Genomic DNA, 5,644 nt, shown 5'->3' on the forward strand with positions numbered 1-5,644 from the left:
ACAACTTAAATTTTGGATTTTTCCAAACACGCTCAGAGAGAATTGAGAGTATGTATATGAAAATTTCCCCCCTTCTCTTTAGGCTAGTATTTTTTGTTTTGTTACTGCAGGCTCAGTTCAGTTCAATATGGCGTCGAAACATGAAGCTTTGAGCAAACACATTGTACAGTTCTGACTGAACTGTTCAAAAACCGGACAGAACATTCACGGTAAACCCAAGCGAAAATGTTTCAGTTTCAATATGCAGTGGTGGGCACCACGCTAATATTCAATTAGCGATATAGCAATTTCGCTAAATTTTGTGCTAGTCATAAAACTATTAGCGTTGCTCAAATTTTTGCCTTCTAATCGCTAATCGCTAATTCGTTAATTTTGTATAGAAGCTAAAAAAAAAACAATTTACAAAAACTGTGATTTGCTGATGGCCTTAATCAAATGCTTTGAATTATGAACATACTTCGCTACGAAAATTATTTGTGGAACGTATGTTTCATTCGAACAACGCTTAATTGTCTTAATTGTATAGAATTTCTCTCTTTACGACACAAATGCAAGTCAGTCTTTTTTTTATCCTAGAATGGGTTTCCAGTTATCGTACAAGCCACAGAGGCATTCTAAAGAACAAGCTCAAAATGATCTAGATAAATTTTTTGCCCCGCCAAAATCTTTCGTAAATTGCAATGTATTTAATTAAGTTTTTGTAAAAACATTCCTGGAAGTATTTTTTGTACATACAAGCAAAATCACTTGTGCTGGTCCTTGTTTTTACTTGGTCCTTGTTTTTAAATCCTCAAGTGCCTGTAAACACTGCTTTATGCTTTATGAACCTCTTATTGTAAATAGCACTCCAAAGTAATCATTTTCGTTTGTTTTTATGAGCTATACATATAGCCATATGACAATCTACGTGTTGATAAGTTAGCGGTTAGTGACTAGCGAACGTTCCGCTAATATGGGTTTAGCGTTCAGCCATTATCGAGCTAAAATTTCCAATTAGAGGATCAACGATTAGCGTCGCTAACTTTTCAGTAAGCGGTGCCCACCACTGATAATGTAAATCCTGCAAATCTGCCACTTAAGATGAGTACATGAACGAATGTGCAAAAAAAAATTTGAGTACATTTCTTCACAAACACCATGGCGATGGAAAATATATGTGATAGAGCATCATCACAACATTCCGAAAAAATGTTTATGTTAACAAAATCCTCTAAAACTTATTCATGTCAATTAAATATAAAAGAGGAACCAGGAGGAGGACTTTTCATTGCGAATATATTCAGTGCGTTTTGACCTTTCTGTTGGTAAATGAGATTCTGAACTTGCCGGGAACCTTACTAAATTATAAATTTGATTTCACAACGTTATGGTATTTTGGCGGTTGGCTTCCACAATCACTTTTCTAGTTAACTATTTATGATTATTGTATGAATTAAACTTTGAAGTATTGCAAAAAATTCGAATTATTTTTGACAATATCTCCCGTGACAGATTGAAACAATTTGGTGAAAGTTTTCTATTTTTCTGCCACCCGAGCAGTAGCAGGCATTTTTCAAACTGGCCAATTAACTTTGGAATAACTCTGCAAAATAATAGTTTGGTGTAGGCATGTGATAAAGCGCCGATGGGTTCCGAGATACCATCTGGGTATGTTTCTTCAGAAATCAATCCAAATTGAATCATATATCTTGTGTGTCAGAGTTTTGACCAGCTTTTAGGTCAAATGCGGCATACAGGAATAATCATGCCTCACCAGAAAAAGTAATTTGCTTTGTATCACTAAGTACTAGCATAGTTCTTTTTTTTTCAATGTCAATTTTCATTTTGCTTCTAAAGCTTTGATACGTTTGCTGAGAAGTTTCTGCTGACCTGAAAAAATCTTTTTTTAAATTTTTTACTTTTACGCCTTTGTCATTTTTTGCTATTACTACAATCTGAAACGGTTACTGAGTTTGATTTTCGATTGTACGGTTACCTTTTCAAAACTGAATTAAAAACAAAATCTTCCTATTCAAGAACCATAAACCCAAACTTACAAAGCAATAAAACCCGTCCCCCGTTCCTGAACCGTTTTGTATATTGAGCCGCCTACCGATGGGACCACACACGGACCGCCCCATCCAGTGCCGTGACATTGAAGTTTACTCAACAAAAGACGGTAAATTACCCCGGAAATTTAACCTTGAGAGTCACACCGTAAATACGTACATTTATTGCTCAGTTTGAGGCCTCTTCGGTCCATCTCAACAAATCCTGCAGATTTAAATAGATATGTAGAATCGTCGATCCGAAGCGACGTGCGACCGAACGAACCTCAGCCAGGCAGACACACTCGTGCAACTAAGTCAGCAGGAGTTTTACTACCCCAACCAACCGCCTCGAGATGTTATTCCAGCTACAAATTTGTCCTGCGTTAATTCGCACTTCATGGAAGAACACAGGACTAGCTCCTTGTCGAATGCAGATAGTATAAATCAAACTCCCGAACGAATCGATTACGTTCCAGTCCATACAGAATCTGGATGGCGTGTGCCATTACTCTGCGGAAATTCTCGGTTCGACGAAATGATAGCTAGCGGAGATGAGTTACTGCGACCTTGCACCTGTCTTGCGATAAATCACCTGCTGAATTATTCAAACGATCACCTTTCCAGCTGATAACGAGATTCACTGCTGTCAGCACAAAAACACCGTAGAATTTTCAATGCCCAGCTCACTACCAGGACGGAGTGAAGGTCAGAAGGATTTATACCGAGGGAGAAATTATGACCGTAAAATGGAACCATCGCATGCTGCGGATTACTATAAATGACATAAACGCCATCTCACAGCCCTGCGTTGTTTGTGATAGTTTCGATGGAACATTTATTTCAATAAATTTCGGGGAAATCTGAAATAAATCGAGTTGTTCGGAAAATTTGTTGATTGATAGTTGGGCTATTGGATTAAATGATACTCATGATTTTCTCCTCGAGTGACATAAAAACGTGATTCATGCTTCGCTCGTTTGCGTTGCACCGTTATACCTGACAAAATGCTAATACTCCCTCTCGACAATGAACACTCGTCCTAAATAGTACCCTAAACTCGGTCGTCTGGGTCAGCACAACTTCCAAAAGCTCTCAGCTTCCATCGAGTGTCTCTCGAGCATCATCACGTTCCGCATCCCGTACAGGGAGCAACCCTGCACCGAGATAACGCAACAGTCAAAAAGTATTAATGGCATATTAATTTACATAGTCAAGTGTGTTTTGAATAATTATCGTGATTGGTATCATTCTTCCGTGGAACGTATTTCAGCAGATACTGATTCCGTCTGACGTCCGTTGCAGCATCGGATTGTTTGCGCTATCAATTGTTGATGCCATTCTCAAGAGGCGAAGTGATCATCCAGTTAGCGGAAATAGGCGCCCTTCTGGCGAATATTTATGTTGAGTATGATTATTACGGGGATAATACGACTAATAGAGTGGCGATATGTTTTACTTACTTTATGTAGCACTCAGATTTATTGCTACCGATGAGCCACAATGGAAATAAAATTCCGATTATGGGCTAATGATGCAAGCTGGCGAATTGAATTTAAACGCTGAAATTGTATTCAATTGTTTCGTATTGAGCTGGAATTGTGCTTTCAATTATGACATAATTACGGATTATTCAATTACCGTACGATTTTAGAGATAAGTCCAATTGAAGTATTAAATTGAAAACAATGGATTAATAAAATAGGTGAGGATTTGGTTTTGAAGTTTGATTACGCACGCTAGTACTACTAAAGGGCAATTGTTAGTTTGATTGCAAACTAGGTTTGTTTTCGATAATACAAAAATTTTATCTTGACGATTAGCAATCAACTTTTTTATTTAGTGTGAAACTGCTTTTTGTTACCACCAACCAATCGATGCATAAATTGATATTTTCCAATTCCAATCTTCATGTTCAACCATGTATTCGAGTGTTTTAATGAGGTAACCATTTCTGCAGTTACATTACAGTACACACTGCATTCTTCCCGATTACGGTACACCCCACGTGAGCCTCGTGAGAAATACACATTATTGTTACCCGGACTGCATTAGCAACAAGTAAAGTGTTCGCCTATCCATAACAGCCTTTTTTAATTTATTCATTCATGAAGTACCGGGATTAAAATATTGGTTCAATTCTTCTCGATAACCTCGCGCTGTAAAAACAATGCATAATAATACTGCAGGTGGGACGATGAAACAAAAACACCTTCGTACCACTTCGATCAAAGTAAACAATGAAATGGAGAAATAATTTACTAACGAGTGCTTGGATGCTGAGCAAACGCTTCGAGTATTCAAAGGCCACTCTTCTTTTGGTAGAAAAATAAGACATTTATCAAAACAGATAGGCTCTCTCGATACCCACCGCTGCAACTCTGTGGCCTCAACTCTTCCCGGGGTCCATCCGTGGGCCGTCGTGTTGGAATGGTGTTCCGCATCGCAGCCACTCTCCGCGTACTGTGTAGGTGGCTAAATTGCCGGATTTAGTGCTGTTGAAGTCGTTTCAAGTGAAGCCCTTTTTTCATCTGCACGTCAGCCTTTCGATTGAATTTTGATGGTGTTGATTGTTTTCTTCTCGTTTGCATAATATGATCTTTACAAACTTTCGAATTGAATTTCTGCCTGCTTGGCTGACCGTTGCACAATACCCGTACATTCGACGACGGAGTGAGTCATACGGGAGACAAACCTTTGGGGATCGTTCCACAACCGATGAACAGTTCATGATTTCTTTCTCGAGGCACTCTTCTTGTTTGGAGTGCGGGTGACACACGGTGGGTTGGACTGATTGACGTTTCGTTTGATTTCGTCGAAGTTGGAAGTTAAGATAATCACCTATTAGAATTAATATCCATAAATTGAAATCGGTGAGTATTTCTTTCGATAAAATATGGACCAAGCTCAAATTATTCCCCATCGAAATCTCGTTGTATTTCCAGCTTGTCGTTGTTGTTTCTCCTTCCATCACTTGTTCGCTGGTAGGTATTATGTTTAATTTGTAAATAAATTCGTTTTCATTTCATCAAAACAAGAAGTCCATAAAATTTTTAGGCTTTACCAACTTTGTATTTGCTCTCGCTGTTTTGTTCGCTTTATTTGTGCTTCATTTTGACGGCACTATGAATAAAGAAAAACATTGTGTATCTCGGAAAACTCAATAAAATGAAAACAGCATATCCTCGGAGGACGATAGAAAATGTCAAACTGAACGAACTCCTTTGTCGGCTGCCTGCCCGGAGGGACCGTGGGCAGCAGCAGCAGCGGCAGCCTGAACATCGAGACTAACGCCTTGCCGTTGATCGTTTCGTATTGACTCAAAACATTTTCGACTTGTTGACAAAAGCAAACAAGAACCTGGCGGGAATTGTGACGCCGACCTGAGCTCGCTCGAAACGAGCAGAGTAAAACTCTTCGCAAACAAATAACCAAATGTGGCGCTAAGGAAGCCTTGATGATTGGAAAAGTTTGTCCTCGGAGGTTTGCCGTTATTTGTGTGATTGACTTTTATTTTTCTATTTTCATGGGAAAATTATGACTGTGGCGGGGAAACACTTTCCCATAATGGCCAAACAACTCCACTAAATTCTGGTGGCTGTTGAAAGTGATAAATG

The sequence above is a fragment of the Wyeomyia smithii genome, chromosome 2, assembly GCF_029784165.1.
Source record: "Wyeomyia smithii strain HCP4-BCI-WySm-NY-G18 chromosome 2, ASM2978416v1, whole genome shotgun sequence".
Classification (NCBI taxonomy): Eukaryota; Metazoa; Arthropoda; class Insecta; order Diptera; family Culicidae; genus Wyeomyia; species Wyeomyia smithii.